The sequence below is a fragment of the Crocuta crocuta genome, unplaced genomic scaffold (genome assembly GCF_008692635.1).
Source record: "Crocuta crocuta isolate KB4526 unplaced genomic scaffold, BGI_CrCroc_1.0 scaffold337, whole genome shotgun sequence".
In the NCBI taxonomy this organism is placed as follows: domain Eukaryota; kingdom Metazoa; phylum Chordata; class Mammalia; order Carnivora; family Hyaenidae; genus Crocuta; species Crocuta crocuta.
Window position 1 is genome coordinate 5,178,055 of NW_027528873.1, and position 16,296 is coordinate 5,194,350.

Sequence of the window (16,296 nt, forward strand, 5' to 3'; positions counted from 1 at the left end):
TGCCTGGCGTTCCAGAGCCTGGGGTGGGCGGAGAGATGCGCCAACAGTGATCTTCGGAGGTGGCGAGGGTAAGGGCGCTGCGGAAATCGTGGGCCTTTGAGACCGTGTCCCTATCAGAGCCGTGTCATTGTCATATACCTAAGACTACTCCTCTCTTCCCTTGTATGTGGTGTGTGCGCGCGCGGCTGGGCGCGCTCGGGTCTCCTAATTTACACGATAAAAGCCTTAGTTTATTCTTTTTCGTCTAGTGGACTTATTCAGGTGCGTCACTAACCTCCCTTCCTTCGTCCGCGTCCTGTCCAAACGAACCGTTCCTAAACCGGCCTCCGGTCGTGATCACCAACCCTCGGGGACCGCAGCTCACCCATCCTCGTGTTCTTGTGTCTTTAACTGGGAGTCTGGTTTGGAGCCAAAGTCCAACAACTCAGAGCGGGCTGCTCAAACTCCACGTTTTATTGAAAAATTTCAGGTGAAGACCAGGCGATTCTGAAAGCCTCTACGCATCTGAAGAATTTATTGAGAAGGGGTTCCCAAGCCGAGCTGTGCCCGAATCAAAGGCTCATCGTAGCGGAGGGCGTTGATGAGGGAGGACTTCAGGGAGGAGGTGCGTTCTAGCACGAAATGTAAAGAGAACTAAGACGAATTCGTAGAGACTGGGAGGGGGTGGCTTGGAGAAAGCTTATGCATAATTAACCAGAAGTACCTGGCAGGCTTGGTTGAGTGGATGGAGGCCAGCAGAAAGGAAATCTGAGGAATCGAAAGACGGTTGTGATGCACTACGGCGTGAAAAAAAAAAAAATTGCCCTTGAGCTTTGTGAAAGGGGGCTTTAAAGTCTGTCTGCTATAAAATGTTTACAATTTCACACAAGTTTCTCTTAGTGATGCCCTGGGGGTGTGACTGAGTCTAACTTGCATCACTGACCTGCAACATAGTGTTATGGCAACAAGAGCTCATTTTAAAGGGACCAGGCACAGTTCTAAGTGCTTTACAGTTTTAAAATCTTTTAGGTATTGTTTTTACCCCCTTTCGCAGACTGGGACATGGAAGCACCACGATTGTAAATCGCATGCCCAATTGGTAAAAGGGATATTTGAACCCAGGCAAGCTGCTTCTAGATCTCATGTACTTAAACCAGAACATCTAACGACCTGCTTTGCGCAAAGAAAACTAGTAGGGAAGGACAATCTGATTTAGGAAAAGGCTTTCATTTTCATTTTATAAATGAAAGGCTACCTTCATGGCTACAGCAAATCCTTTAAGTAGGTCAAGGAAGATTTACTTAGTAGTGGCTCAAGAAGGACTTAAATTATTGATAAGAATTATTTATAACTGAGAAATCATTCAATGTTTTAAAAGTCTAAAATTACTTAAAGGTGTTAGAAACATTCTCTATAGAAGCTTCAGCCTTCTCTCCAAAAAATGTTTTCCTCTAGTAATTGATTTAGCAAACTCTTACACAATTAGGCCAAAGGTACACTTTGGTCTTGTGCCTTTCTTGAACTATCACCAATTTCTGATTAATGAATTTCAAGTAAATGAGATTTTGCTGTAGTTACTCAACTAGTGTTTTTAGTATTTTTTATTTTCCACTGTCTGTATTCCTATTGTTTTAAGCAAATTTCCTTTAACATCTGGACTAAAGACCCATGCTACTTTGTAAAAGGGTTTAGACATTTATAAATCAATCCTGGGAATGAATAACTTGAATCTAGGGCAGAGTAGGAAAAAAAATTTTCATACTTTCTTTGTATTTCACAAACAACCCAAGCTGTTACCTACCTTTTAGTTGCATAATCAGCTCACTTAATCGGAGAGAATATAATAGTTCACACTGAGTCAAATAATGGAATTGACTATAAATGAATGAGTAAAAACTCCAGTTAGAGAAAATCATATTTATCTTTATGACTGAGAGCGGTGAGACTGGCTATAATAAAATATGATATTCTTTAAAACACTCAGTGTTTTACAAAGTCAAAACATCTGAAACCTAACTTTCAGAAAGCCTTTGTGATTTCTGCTTTTCTCTTTTCTCTTCCGTCTTCCACTCCACATGAGGCACAAGATCAACTGATGCCATGGAGTGGTGTCATGAAAGCTCTTTGGTGCCAACCCAGACATCTCTCTTTGCTATTCCTTGACAAAGTCAAGTAAAAGATCTAAGGAGAGAGCAAAATTGACCTAACTTATTAAAAAGCAAATAAACCAAACCAAACCCAGTATAATGACTTTTCCGTGATTACTACCAATCTATAGAAATAATTTTCCGTAAGGTTTCTTTTTTTTTTTTTAGGTATAAAAATGTGTGGCGCCTGAGTGGCTCAGTCGGTTAAGTGTCCAACTTCGGCTCAGGTCATGATCTTACAGGTTGTGGGTTCGAGCCCCAAGTGGGGCTCTGTGCTGACAGCTCAGGGCCTGGAGCCTGTTTCGGATTCTGTGTCTCCCTCTCTCTCTGACCCTCCCTGGCTCACACTGTCTCTCTCTCTCTCTCTCTCAGAAATAGATAAAACATTTAAAATTTTAAAAAAATAAATAAATAAAAATGTATGTCCCAAACCCTACCCAGGCTAGGTTTTGTGGTTTAACTCCAGTAAGCTAACTGCTCTTGTCAGTGAGAACCACTCTCATGCCCCATGGGCTTGGCTAAACAGATAGAAGCAGTGGGCTGGCTGCCATTCCCTAAAGGTTCACTGGGAGATAAGGCATCTCTAAGGTAACCAGAACTGACTACCAAGTTCTTAATGAGAAGAATCACCAAGTATTACATTGGAATGCCAGTGCTGGAGTTTAGAGGCAGAAGCCAACCAGTTCTCCCAACTGAAAACTTGTCAAACCAAGACCACAAATGTTTTTGTAGCTCTGTGGAGGCTCTGTACATTTGGATGCTCAGGGGTACCTGCTGCAGAATGCACCATATATGGGAACTGTAGCAAATTGGACAAACTGTTTTTTTTTTCCCCGTGTGGTTGCTTTGGTGATGTTTTTACAGACCAATTTATAAGTTTATTTTTGTTTCTCTCGACAGTCATAAGATGAAGCATATATAAAAATTCCACAGCAAATTTGATGTTCTTTAATAGGCACAGTGAACTATTTGTAAAGCCTGCAGGAAAAAACACAACAAAACATATGCTGTGATATTTACTAATAATACACCTGTTTTTGCAGGAAATAATTTTTTTCCCAGTCCAATTTTTAGCCAAAACCAATCAACTGACCAAACAAAACCCGCTGTGGACCCAGTGCTTAATTGCACCCAGGACCCTGTATATAAAGAACCCTGTGAAGTTCAGTCTCTCTCCTCATAAGATACCGTCTAAACAAAGTGCTTCCTTTCCCTCAAATTGAAAACAGTCATAGTGTTATCATCCAGGCTCTTCCAGGTCAGATAGAGTCACTGCCAGATTAAAGTCCGAACTTCCTAATGGTGGAAAACCTTCTGGCAGTGGCATCAGGTGTAACTATAGCAACCTTGGAAGAAAAGTGCAATCTGAAAGCCAGGCAGAAGTCTGGAAGCTAGAGTGAGAGTGGCAGGGACACTGAGTTCTTATCTGGCACTATTCCTGCCTATTCACTGACATGGTGACAAAGTTCTCTTTTGAAGAAAAATGGTTGGAGACTTGTAGAGGGTGTGTTTCCCCTTTGAGCTTCTATGCAGAGAGTGACCACTCCATACTCCCCTCTCTCCCACAAGTTCACCTGTTTTGTACTACAGTGGGATGCACAAGAAGACTGATTAAGGTGAAGAATAAAATATTACAACTTCTGTTTCAAAATCCTTTTCAATGTCTATACTCTGTGAGGGTTTTATGATATATTTACTATGTTGTACATGTAAATAATTTGTAAATAACATGTGGGGGCAGGTGGGCAGGTCAAGACACTTTGGCTGGTAAGGGTATGCCATCCATGCTATTGACTCCATGCTGTACAGTCCATCCATGCCTCTTGTTTGTCTAACTTGCTTCCATCCATTCTCCCAGGTCCAGGATGGACTCCCCTTTCCTGCTTCTCAGGTCACTGAAAAGGATGTTTGGAGGTCTCCATCTGTCACCCAGTAGCCCCTAAGCTGTGACCAGACCTTCCCAAGCCTTCTTTCAGCCCTCTCACAGCTTTCCTGAGCTAGGATGGCAGTCTCCATTTGAGGGTTATTTCTCCTAATTCTGCTCTTCTTAGTTCCTTGTGTTTCTATAAAGGCATTATATATACATGTTCTATTCATCCAAATTCAGAGTTATCCTTTGGGTAAGAGACTATCATGGGCTGTTGACTTGCTTTTTATAGGGTCTTTTAGGTAGCATTCATTAATTTTACTTTAGAAACAGTTATTAAGTGTGTAAGATAGATCATTGAGTTCCTGCTTCTAATTCTTTATGAACAGTTTTCTTTGAAACACAGAGCTTTGGGGGCACCTGGGTGGCTCAGTCGGTTGAGCATCCTTCTTCAGCTCAGGTCATGATCTCATGGTTCATGGATTTGAGCCCACCATCGGGCTCCGTGCTGACGGTTAGCTCGGAGCCTGGAACCTGTCTTTGGATTCTGTGTCTCCCTCTTTCTATGACCCTCCCCTGCTCTCTCTCTCTCTCTCTCTCTTTCTCTCTCAAAATAAATAAAACATTTTAAAAAATTGAAACAGTGCTTTGCACATGCTAAGCACACACCACATATTTGTAGGTGGATAAATTATTTTCAGTACTGTAAGCATTTTTAAAATTTTTTTTAATGTTTCATTTATTTCTGAGAGAGAGAGAGAGAGAGGCAGCATGAGCAGGGGAGGGTCAGAGAGAGAGGGAGAAATGGAATCCGAAGCAGGCTCCAGGCTCTGAGCTAACTGTCAGCACAGAGCCCAATGTGGGGCTCGAAACCACAAACCGTGAGATCATGACCTGAGCCAGTCAGAAGCTCAACCGACTGAACCACCCAGGCGCCCCAGTACTGTAAGCCTTTAAAAGATTAGAATTTAGAATCCTAGAATCAGAGAATAGAGATGTCACATAACCCTATGAGTCATCTAGTCCAACTATCTTCCCATTTATAATAGTCTGAATACAGTATTCAGATAACTGCGGTAAGCACCTTATTATCTTTCATTTTGAGAATACACCTTGCAAGGTGAATCTGAACTATTCCCGTCTTCAGACAAGAACCAAGAGGCTCAGAGATGTTCAGCAGCTGGGTAGCAAAGCCAGAGTCATACTTTACTAATTCAAACTACCCACTCTTTCCTCTATAGGGTACCTCTTCCTGAGAGGTTATTATATAGCTAGCCTTGAACGTCTCCAGTAAAGGTGACTTATTACTTCATATAGCCTCTCCTTCCAAGTTTTCAGTTTTTTTAAACTTGTTGTTGGAAAACTTTGCAAATAATTAAATGAGCACAACTGGTGAGAATAAACCACAGTTGCCTCTTGGCTCAAAGCTCAACCATAATTATTATTGAACGTGGTTACCAATTGGATCTGGTTAGAAAGTCTCTGAAAAGAATGATGCCAAATAAAGCATGTGTGCATGCAGTATGTGACAGCTGGATATTGATCAGGCATGGCTGGAAGGTACATTTCATATAAAGAGCATTTTCCTGTAAACAAATAATATCTGATGTTACCAAGGGGCTTGCCATACCTTAGATCTCTGCAAAGAGGCAAATAACCAATTCCATGATTCAGAGATGATCCCTGCATATAGCACAATATTACTGATTATAGCAATAGATTAATGTGGAAAGGAAAATACTCTGCTATATCACTGCATACTTAACATCAAGGGGAAGGCTTCTCAATTATTGGGCTCTGGGTTTTGAGCTCACTTGCCATTAGTTCCATTTTGGTTTTGTTCCTCTTAAAAACTAAAACAAAATTTTTATTGAGGTAAAATTGACATATTCATTTCAGGTGTAAAATATAATGATTCATTATTTGTACATACTGGGAAATAAATCTGCTTAACATTTGTCACCATACATAGTTATAAAAAGTTGTGTTTTTTTCTTGTGATGAGGACTTTTAAGATTGACTAACTAAGAAACTTGCAGATATGCAATATAGTATTAACTACAGTTACCATACTGTATATTAAATCCCCACGACTTATTTATTTTATAACTGAAAGCTTGTACCTTTGACCCTCTTTGCCCATTTTGCCTACCCTCCGCCTCCTGCCTCTGTCAACCACTAATTTGTTCTTTGTATCTGTGAGCTTGGCTTTTGTTTGGTTTGGTTTGGTTTTAAATTCCACACGTAAGTGAGGGCTTATTGTATTTGCCTTTCTCTGTCTTATTTCACTCAGCATAATGCCCTTAAGTTCTATTCATCTTGTTGTAAATGGCAAGATTTCATTCTTTTTTATGGCTGACTAGTAGTACATTGCATGTATATACCACATTTATTTATCCATTCATCTGTCAATAGACACTTAGGTTGTTTCCATGTCTTGGCTACTATAAATAATGCTGCAATGATTATGGGAGTGCAGATATCTTATCAAGTTAGTGTTTTTGTTTTCTTCAGATAAATGTACAGAAACATATGGCATTTCTATTTTTAATTTTTTGAGGAACTTCCATATTGTTTTCCATAGTGGTTGCACCAATTTACATTCCCACCAACAGTATGTGAGGGTTCCTTTTTCTCCACAACCTCACCATTATTTGTTATTTCTTGTCTTTTTGATAACAGGTGTGAGATGATATCTCATTGTCATTTTGATTTGCATTTCCCTGATGATAAGTGATATGGAGCATCTTTTCATATATGTGTACATTTAGTTTTTTAATGTAATGAGTTTTCTTTTCTTTGAGGTACAATCTCTTTCTGTTGAAAATATTTATCAGCAAAATTTTCCAGGTGCCAAACACTAAACTAATTGAAGGGTATCACAAACACATATATATGGGGGAGGAGAGTGAGGAAGAGAGAGAATTTCAGTGATCTTATGTCCAGTCTTGTGCCCCATTCATGTGAAAACCACAAGAATTAAACTATGTGGGTCCACTTATATGTGGATTTTTTGGGATACAGTTTAGAACTGTGAATGTATTTCTCTTATGATTTTCTTAATAATATTTTCTTTAGCTTACTTTATTGTAAGAATACAGTATATAATATGGAGTTATCAACAGAATCTTTTCAGCATACTTAATTCATTTCTAAAAAGTGAACAAGGAGCATTTTCTAGGAACATAGTTATTCTCATGATCACCCACTGGCACGTTTCCTTTGAGCCTTGTGTTCTGAGATTTCCATGGTCAAATACATTAGTTTTGCTTTATTATTGATCCTTGCAAGGATCCTCCAAACTCCCTCCTTCCTCCCAAGAGTCTCAACTCTGTGTACCTCATTTTCACACACACTTAACTCACTGTCTAGAGAGACTTCCCAGTACTGCAGAGGGATTATTGAATAAATCTACAGTGAGCATTCTGGAGACATTCCTGAATATACTTGACCAGCAGTAGTAAACATCACCTATGTACAAAGCTGGTACTAGATGCACAGAGCATGGAAGAGCAGAGGAGCAAGTTGGAGCACAGCAAAAGAAAGTCAGAATCATCCCTGCTTTCAGTTCTATGGGAAATGTGTCTACAATGTTTTAATGCAACCATTTTGTGATTGCTTATTTAATGTAGCCATTTTGAAACAAGGAACATTTCAAAGCTGTTTCAAACACCATTGAGCTTTCAGTATTTTTACTTCTGGGTAATGTTTTAGATAGATACCTGCACTCCAGCCTTGATCCCCACTCTGCGGAGGTCAGGGCTGGAGGGAGGGTTAAGCACCATCTGGCAAGCAAACTGCATAAAACTAAGAGTCTTGAGTCAACCACACTTGTTCCTCTCAAAGAGAACTGTCAATCCTGCATTATTTGTTGCCTGTCCCTTGGCTTGCATCACACTTCCCTGATGTCTTCTTTACCATAACAATGCCCATGATCTTTTACTTTTAATTAACAAAAATATTTGAGGGCTAGAGAGAATGGACTTCTTTTGTTTTCCATTTTAAATCACTTGAATGGATATTCCTGTCTTTTGGAGGCTTCCTGGTTATACTAACCTTATTTAATTGGGTCTGTCTATGTTGAGAAGGAAGTGGAGTGGGAATGGAATGGCTTTGCAGGCTACAATTCTATCTCATATTCCCAGCTCCAGACTGCATTGGAAATTCTCAAATTAACATTTCTAATAGGTCCTTCAGCAATGTACAAACATTTTATCTCCTGTCCTCAAACTTCATTGTAATAACCACTTAGGGGAGACAGGGTAATCCGGTCTAGCAGATGTCAACACAACACCTTTTTTTTTCTCAGATAGTTAGAAAAATTAAAATAATATAGAGTATAATTGGATATGGGCTTGTCAAATGATGGATTTGTAAAACATTTTATAAACAATTTGGAAATAAAATAGAAAGAAAATAAATGCCTCCCATAAGGGAGTTAGAGATGGAAGGAGTGAAGAAAGTCTATTTTATTTGTTTGTCTGTTATGTAATTTAAAGAGTATTAGTGAATTACACTATGCCAAGGCTCTTTTGACTTTGCTGTACAAAATGTCTTTCCTCAAAGAAGGCAAGAAGGATACAAATGCTATAAAGGTAGGAATAAAAAGAGGGGAAGGAGGAGAGAATGTCTCTCTAAGAAATGGGCATGGAAAGAGCCAACTTTAATTTCCAAATTGGAATAGCATTTTCTTTAGGTCTGATGTGGTTCTTAAATTCTGCATCAGCCTCCTACTTGATGGCAGAAAATCATCACCGCAATGAGAGATAAAGAGGAGCCCCTGGAAGGGCTGCTCCCAAATCCTATCCCATGTAGTTGTGGTTAGTTCACATACCAAAGGGATTTTTATTCTAAATCACTAATCTTTTAAGACTCAGGTTGCTAGTTACAGTCCTCCCTTATGATATCCTCTCTCTTCTCCAACTGCATCAGGCTTCCTTCTGTCCCTCTAAGTCCCAAGCATGTACCAGTGGGAGAGGCTTTGTGCGGCTGAGCACAGGGCTTTTCTGCATAGTGGCCTGGCTGAGGGGGCAGGGAGGTCTGATAAGCAACGGATGATCTGGCGGCCATGTCCTGAGCCCAGGGATGGGCTGTTTGCTCAGAAGAAGGGATATCTTTTCCCAATTCACTGGTAAGCTGACACCTGCCCCTGGGCCCTTGCACTTGTTTCTTTCTGCCTGCCTCTGCTCAGATGCTTCCCATCCTGACATTCTCCATTCTGTTCTCTGCTCAACATCACCACTTCTTAGAAAACTCTGCCACCCATCCTATCTAAAATGACACGCCCCATCATCCTCACCCTGCTTTATTGTCTTCATTTTTTTATTATTGGACATTATGTGATATATGGCATAATATATACTTATTCATTTTTTTCTCCCCTACTGAAATATGAGCTCTGTGAGGACAGGGGCTTTGGTCACTGCTCTATCCCCAGCACCTATCAAGAGTGCCTAGCACACAGTAGGCACTTAATAAACATTTGTAGAATGTTTAAAAAATACCCCATCCCCAAGGCTTTCCATTCCCAGAGTTAGGCTGAACTCTGAATATTTGTATTGACTCTGCTCAGGCAGAATTTTCTTTAATTAACTGGCCTCCACAACCTAGAAAAGCTAAGCTAAAAATAGAAAACACAAAAGCTGTTGGGTGTGAACTTCAGTGACCAGGGCAGTGGTTTCTGCACTTCAGAATCAATCACCCAGGGATCTTAAACAACAAAACAACACCAAAAAGTAAAGCATAACCCCCCACCCACCACCCCCACTTGGCTGAGCTTCTAGAAGGTTGACTTGGTGGACGAGTAATTTATTGGGAAAGAAACAACATATAACGTGGACTATTATGATAGGAAAGATTTACAATGCTTTGGATTTTAAAGGTCAATTCTAACAAAGTAGTTTGTATCAAAGAGAATTCCTCAAATCTCTTCTATTAATAGCATCATTTAGCACCCCTGCAGCTCAGCAGAGACTGTTTGGGACTATGTCTCACCATGGTTTCACCTTAACTGAGATAGAGAGAAGCAAATGTCAGTGTGGATATAGTGCCGTAGAGGTATAAAAAAATTTACACCCTCTTTGGCTACGGCTTGAGCTTTTAGAACCTAACAGATCCTCCTCCCGAAAGCCTGGTTTAAAAATACTTGGGAGTTTTGCAGATGTCATAAGAGCTTTAGAGACTGCCGCACACGAATTTCTGACCCACCGCTGAGAGCACAGCCAAGCAGGCAGCTGCAGAGAGGAACAGGTTTACACAGAAGCCCTATCCGCACCCCAGGTACTGGGACCCAGGTGACCTGTCTCACTGACACACACACGGCCCTGCTGCCAGCTCCCTCTGGGAAGAACAGGAACAGCAGTCAGGCTTTGCTGCCTGCCATCAGAATGGTTGAGCGCCTTCTCCGTGTGCCCGCTTCTGGACACGGCAGCTCCTGCAGCCTCCTGCGGAGATTGAGGCGAACAGCCCAACGCTGGCTGCAGAGGCTCTCAAAGGAAAACTCTGGGATGTGGACACATGAGAGGTGGAGGGGGATTGGAGTTCAGCATTAATCCCTGATGGGTTGAAGCTGAACTTTAAATTCCTTCTAACTTGATTGAGGTCGGCTTTCACTGATGTGCTTAATAAGACACACAGGAAACGTAGGAAAGTATAGCCTTGTATTTTCAGGAGGGGTGATTATACATGTGTATACGATGGCCCAGGAAGGTTGCAAATGGTGGTAGCTCTTGGGAAAAGAATTGCGTGACATTTTCAGGGGGAGGAGGATTCCAACTGTAATGCTTCTTCTTGTTGGCATTCTGTATGTTTTCTTTGATGACAGAGCCTGTGATGATGCTATTACTTAGCCCTGAGTGCGAAAACTACATCTGCATGTACTTCTTCCTTCCAAATCCTTTCTGCAAATTCAGAATCTGTCCCAAGAGCACCTCCTCACTGCTAATCCTGCACCCAGGGCGGTGCCAGTAACATCTCCACCAGGACTTTCCCCACATCATATGGGAGACTATTTATGTTACAGGGCTTAAACTTGCCAGCTAGAGCTCCCTGTCAGAAAGGATTCGCTTTTGAAATGTGTAAGGAGTCCTGTGTTTGTTTCTTCATGTGACAACTGGGGAAAATTCAACTGTGGTGACCGCCCTTGGCCCTTTCTCCTCTTCTCCCCAGTGGTTGGATAGCTGCCTTGGAATCCTGAATCTACGACAGAATCTACAGTGGTCTCAGGGGTGAAATGGCAAAGGAGGGCCTTTGGAGACCCTTTTGGCCATTTTCCTAGCCCCTTCTTTTCCTTTCTAGTGGACAGCTTTTTAAGTCTGGCTCTCTCATTTTACAGATAAGGAAACCAGAATCCAGAGAAGTAAATCTTGTGCAAGGCCACACAGCTGGGATTCTGGCTCTCAGCCCTGTCTGTGCTTTCTCTGACACTACTTTGGGTACACAGTGTGAGGTGTTTGAAAGGCTCCTGGCTTTCAAGTCAGATGGGCCTGAGAGCTTGAAGTCCGACTTTATCATGGATCAGCAGTGTCACCTTGGACAAGTTGTTTAACTTTTCTGATTTGCAAAAGGAAACCACAATGCTTCCCTGCAAGGTTGTTGTGAAGATTGATGTATAAAAAGTGCTAGATACAAACAAATGTGCTCATAAAAGGTAGTTGTTTGTTATTCCTGTCTCCTCCCCCCACTTACTCAGAGAAAAACAAACCCAGCCACAATATTACACAGCACTGGCTTAAGATAGTACAGCTTTCAAGGATATTTATCTTTTAGTAGAGATCCTCGAAAATGAAAAGCCATTCAGCTACAGAGCAATGAACTTTAGTAATGGAGGGGGCATCCGGCCCAATGCAGCTGCACGCAGTGTTGGATAAGTGAAAAGGGAACAGCTCCACCTGAAGGTGCTGGGAAGCAGCCCAAGTGAGGAGGACACAAAAGGCGTGGAGACAGACATGATGGTGTTCCAGGCAGGCAAGTAGCCTCAGGGGAGGTAGCCGTATGCAGGTAATGCTACCTAATTAGACTGATGAAGGACAGAGCACAGCAACCAGAAACTCCGAGGAGTTGAGATGCGTACCCTAGGTCTGAGTAGCTGACATCAGGGTGATCTGTTAGAAGGTGGTGGGGGTCTCAGAACCTGGTCTTCTGGTCCAGACCTGGGGAGGTTGGAGGTGGGACAGACGGACAAATCCTAACATGCAGACAACTGCTTCTGCTCTTCCCTTTTAAGCCTGGCCTGAATAACTCATGTCTGTTGATATGTCAGTTGCTGTTTGTTCTAATTTCCGTGAAAGAATGGTGGTTGTTGTTTTTTAAATAGAGAATTCTAGGGAAAAAACTAATTAAATTCTAAGCCATTGGCAATATTCAAAATTCTCTTCTAATCTTCTCTGATATATCTACAGATGTTTCATATAATTATAATCCATGTGTGAATTCCATCTTATGTTCTGTTCTAAATGTAGATATTTCCATGAATTAACTTAGTATACATCCTTTCCGTTTTTAATGCCTCTGTAATGTTTCATCCAGATTATATTATAGTTCTCCGTTGGCAGTATTTGGGATGCTAAGAATTTATCATGATTACCAATTGCAATTAGGAGAATATCTTGGGACTTTTTTTTCTTAGATCGTTTCCTTGCCATAAATTCCCCAAAATGGAATTACAAGATCAAAATATGTGAACAGTTTGGTGGCTCCTGTTATGATTAACAAATTTCTTATTTTTTTAAAAAATGAGATGTTTCCACTCATTACCTTGCCAACCCAAATCCCACGTGGGTCTCGCACCCCATATTCCACAGAGATGTGCTCCACCTTTGTCCTGGATCTTGCATACACAAACTGCATGTGTGCATCAAGGTTTCAGCAAGGCCATCCTAGAGGCGCGAGTCTGTGCTGGACAAGCTGACACATGCTTGCGTCCCCCCAAGGCTGACTTCAGCCCCGGAGAGGAGATGCTGTTGCCCCTTTGGCTTAGAGAGCACATATTGTGGGGTGGGGGGGGGAGGGAGGTGGGCAGGAGAGGGAAGCAGTGTAGATTAGTGCACTGGCAAAGGACTTTCCTACATGTGGCATTAAGATTCACTGTGGTGTACTGATGTCAGGTCTTTTCATGACAAAAGACACAATTTGTTCAGTTAGAAGTGGAGGTAACCAATTCTTCATTCACCCATTCCTCTCCATTTTCCTGTTCTAGAGGAAAGTGGTGGGTCAGTCACAACTTCTGTGGAGCACTGTCCTCAGGCCACTAGTCTGTCAGGTCCTTGATGGAGGGGACCTATCTGGTTGTGCTGCCTGCCACTCTACCCCCAGCACCTGGTATAGCACCTGGCATTTGACTATAACTATTGGTTATAGTCATTAATGAATGCATGTATTCCTAGAAATAGGAAACTTCCAATAAAAGGGACAACCCAGTGCCCTCTCTCCAGGGGATTTCTGTCCATGCTACATGTGACCATTTTGTGTTTTACACAAACAACGCTTAGCTGACTTAAAGTGAACATCAGCCGTGTAAAGACCAGTCCAAACAAAAGGAAATGAGTTCTAGAAATTCTCTTGTGAAACACAACGTAAGCAGTAATTTTCAGGGAAACTTCGAGATTATTTTGAATTTTGTTGGTGCACTTCATCTCCTTGAGGGAATGAAGATCTGATGAGTCAGCCAAGCCATTGGTTGCTTTATCTCCAAATGGTCTGGCATGAATTAATCATTAGAAACCATGCAGGGTTCCACCCATGTTTACTTTTCATCTTCAAGATTATGTTTCACAAACCCCCAAATAACACGGAAAACAATTTTTTGGGGGTGCCTGGGTGGCTCAATAAGTTGAGCATCCGACTTCGGCGCAGGTCATGATCTGGCAGTTGATGAGTTTGAGCCCCATGTCAGGCTCGCTGCTATCAGCACAGAGCCCACTTTGGATCTTCCTTCCCCCTCTTCTCTCTGCTCCTCCCCTGGTCATGTGCACTCTCTCTCCCTCTCTCTAAAAAATAAATAAACATTTTTTTAAAAAGAAAATAATTTTTTTCCAAAAATTCTGTTAAAAAAATAGAACTATGGTATGAGTAGGATGCTTTTCTTTCATTTTCAATTCTTACTGGTTGTTTTGAGTGTGTAGAAAAGCTGTTATTAATGTTTGATATTATTGTTTTTGATGTCTAGCCATTTTTTCAAATTCCTTTAGTATTTTTGTTGTTGTTGAAACTCTTAGGACTTCTAATTATACCCTCATATCATTTGCTATCATTCTTTTAGCACACTGCTAGATTTAATTTGCTAACATGTTATTTAGAATTATTTATCTCTATCTTTTTAAATAAGAGTGTTCTGTAATCTTTGTGTTATATATTTTGTAGTGGGTTTTGGTATTAAGGGTAAGGTAACATCATACTAAAGTGAACTGAAGTGCTTTTTATCTTTTTCCCTGGTATGGAATAGTTTGAGAAGCATAGGAATGATCATGTAGTGTTTATACCAGAATTGTTATGTTTTATAACATTAGGAAATATATCAACATTGTCTAGAATTTTAGCACATCAAAGGTTAAAAATTATGTGATATAGTAATAAATTTTAAAAATTTTATGATAAAGTTAAGTAGGTTTTCTAATAAAAATTCCAAATGTCATAAGAACAGAAGGAAACTACCTAAGCCTGCTAAAGACTAAGGATTGCAATCAGTAACATCATATTATTGAGTGAAAAATTAAAGCTACAGCCATTAAAGTCAGGGACAGAACTGAGATATCCACTGTCACCACTATATATATATATTTAGTGAGAGAAAGAGAGCATGAGCAGGGAGAGGGTGAGACAGAGAGAGAGAGAGAGAGAGAGAGAGGGAGAGATTCTTAATCNTTAGATGCTCAACTGATTGGGTCACCCAGGAGTTCCCATTTTTTTTAAAGTTTTAGCTAATGTAATAAGACTCTTGCTTCATAAATTTAACAAGTGGTATAAATATTGGAAAAGAGGATACATTGTTGTACAGTGGTGTGACTTTATACCTAGAAAGTGCAAGATTCAGTTAAAAAACAATTAGAACAATTAGAGATTTTAGCTCAATTGCTGAGTACCAGATAAATATGCCCAAATCATTGGTTTCTTTCATATTAGCAACTACCTGTTAGAAATGGGGAAAAAATATCCCATTCACACTAGTGACAAAAATTATAAAATAACTTAGAACAGATTCAATAATAAAGGTACAAGAATGGTGTTTTTAAAAAGTCGAATGTTTTGTAGAAGTACCTAAATAAACAGAGCATTACAGCATATTCATGGGTAGAGCGATTTAATATGAGTTCCTAAATTAATATGCACTTTTAATGCAATCCAAATCAAAATGTGAAGATATATTTCCTTTGAAATTGGACAAATGATTTAAATGTTTGTATGGAATAAAAATATTTTAAAATTTATGGATAAATTTGGAATAGTGAGGGAGCACTTGCCTCTATATCAGAGAGAGAGAACAAAACTTACTATAAACTACTAAACTCAAAACAATAAGTGATAAAACTAAAATAGAATCCAGACATAGATCTACTGTATTTGAAAACTTGTATCATGAAATTTTTTTCTATTAAGTGGGAAAGTATGTTTATTAAATAGGGTTGGCATAATTAGCTGTTCATATGGATATTTAGCAGATAAGGTCCTATGTGAGATTGCTTGAGTTCTTTATGGTTTAGTAGCCATATGAACTTGACTGGCTCCTTAACTTTTCTACTCCTCAATTTTCTTATCTATGTAAAATGTACAAAGTCCTTACAGAGCATCTGGCTTATAGAAATTGCTCATTAAATTCTGTTATTGTTACTTTTATTATTTCTTCACACTGTGTAAACATAAATCCCAAGCAATTAGACAACAAAAAGAAATAAAAGAAATCCAAATCTGTAAGGAGAGGTAAAACTTTCCCTCTTTGCAGATGACATGTTACTATATATACAGAAAACCTGAAAGACTTCACCAAAACTGCTAGAACTGGTAAACAAATTCAGTAAAGTTGCAGGGTATAAAATCAATGTACAGAAATCTGTTACATTTCTATATATTGATAATGAAGCAGCAGAAAAATAAATTAAGAAAACAACCTAATTTATAATTGCACCCAAAATAATAAGATAGCTAGCAATAAACCTAACAGAAGAGGTGAAAGACATGTATGCTAAAAACTATAAAACATTGATGAAAGAAATTGAAGACAACACAAAGAAGTGGAAAGACAGTCCATGCTCGTAGATTGGAAGAACAAATATTGTTAAAATGTCTATACTACCCAAAGCAATCTACACA

General features: G+C 39.9%; 1 protein-coding gene across 1 annotated transcript in view; it reads right to left on the reverse strand.

The window, feature by feature from the left end:
- The window catches only part of PAQR9 (progestin and adipoQ receptor family member 9), a 2,297-nt gene extending 1,727 nt beyond the window's left edge, over positions 1–570 (reverse strand). The window contains exon 1 of the mRNA XM_077756663.1: positions 275–570. The gene's annotated coding sequence lies outside the window, so the exon portion shown is untranslated. The remainder of the gene's footprint in view (positions 1–274) is intronic.
- Positions 571–16,296: the final 15,726 nt, after the last annotated feature.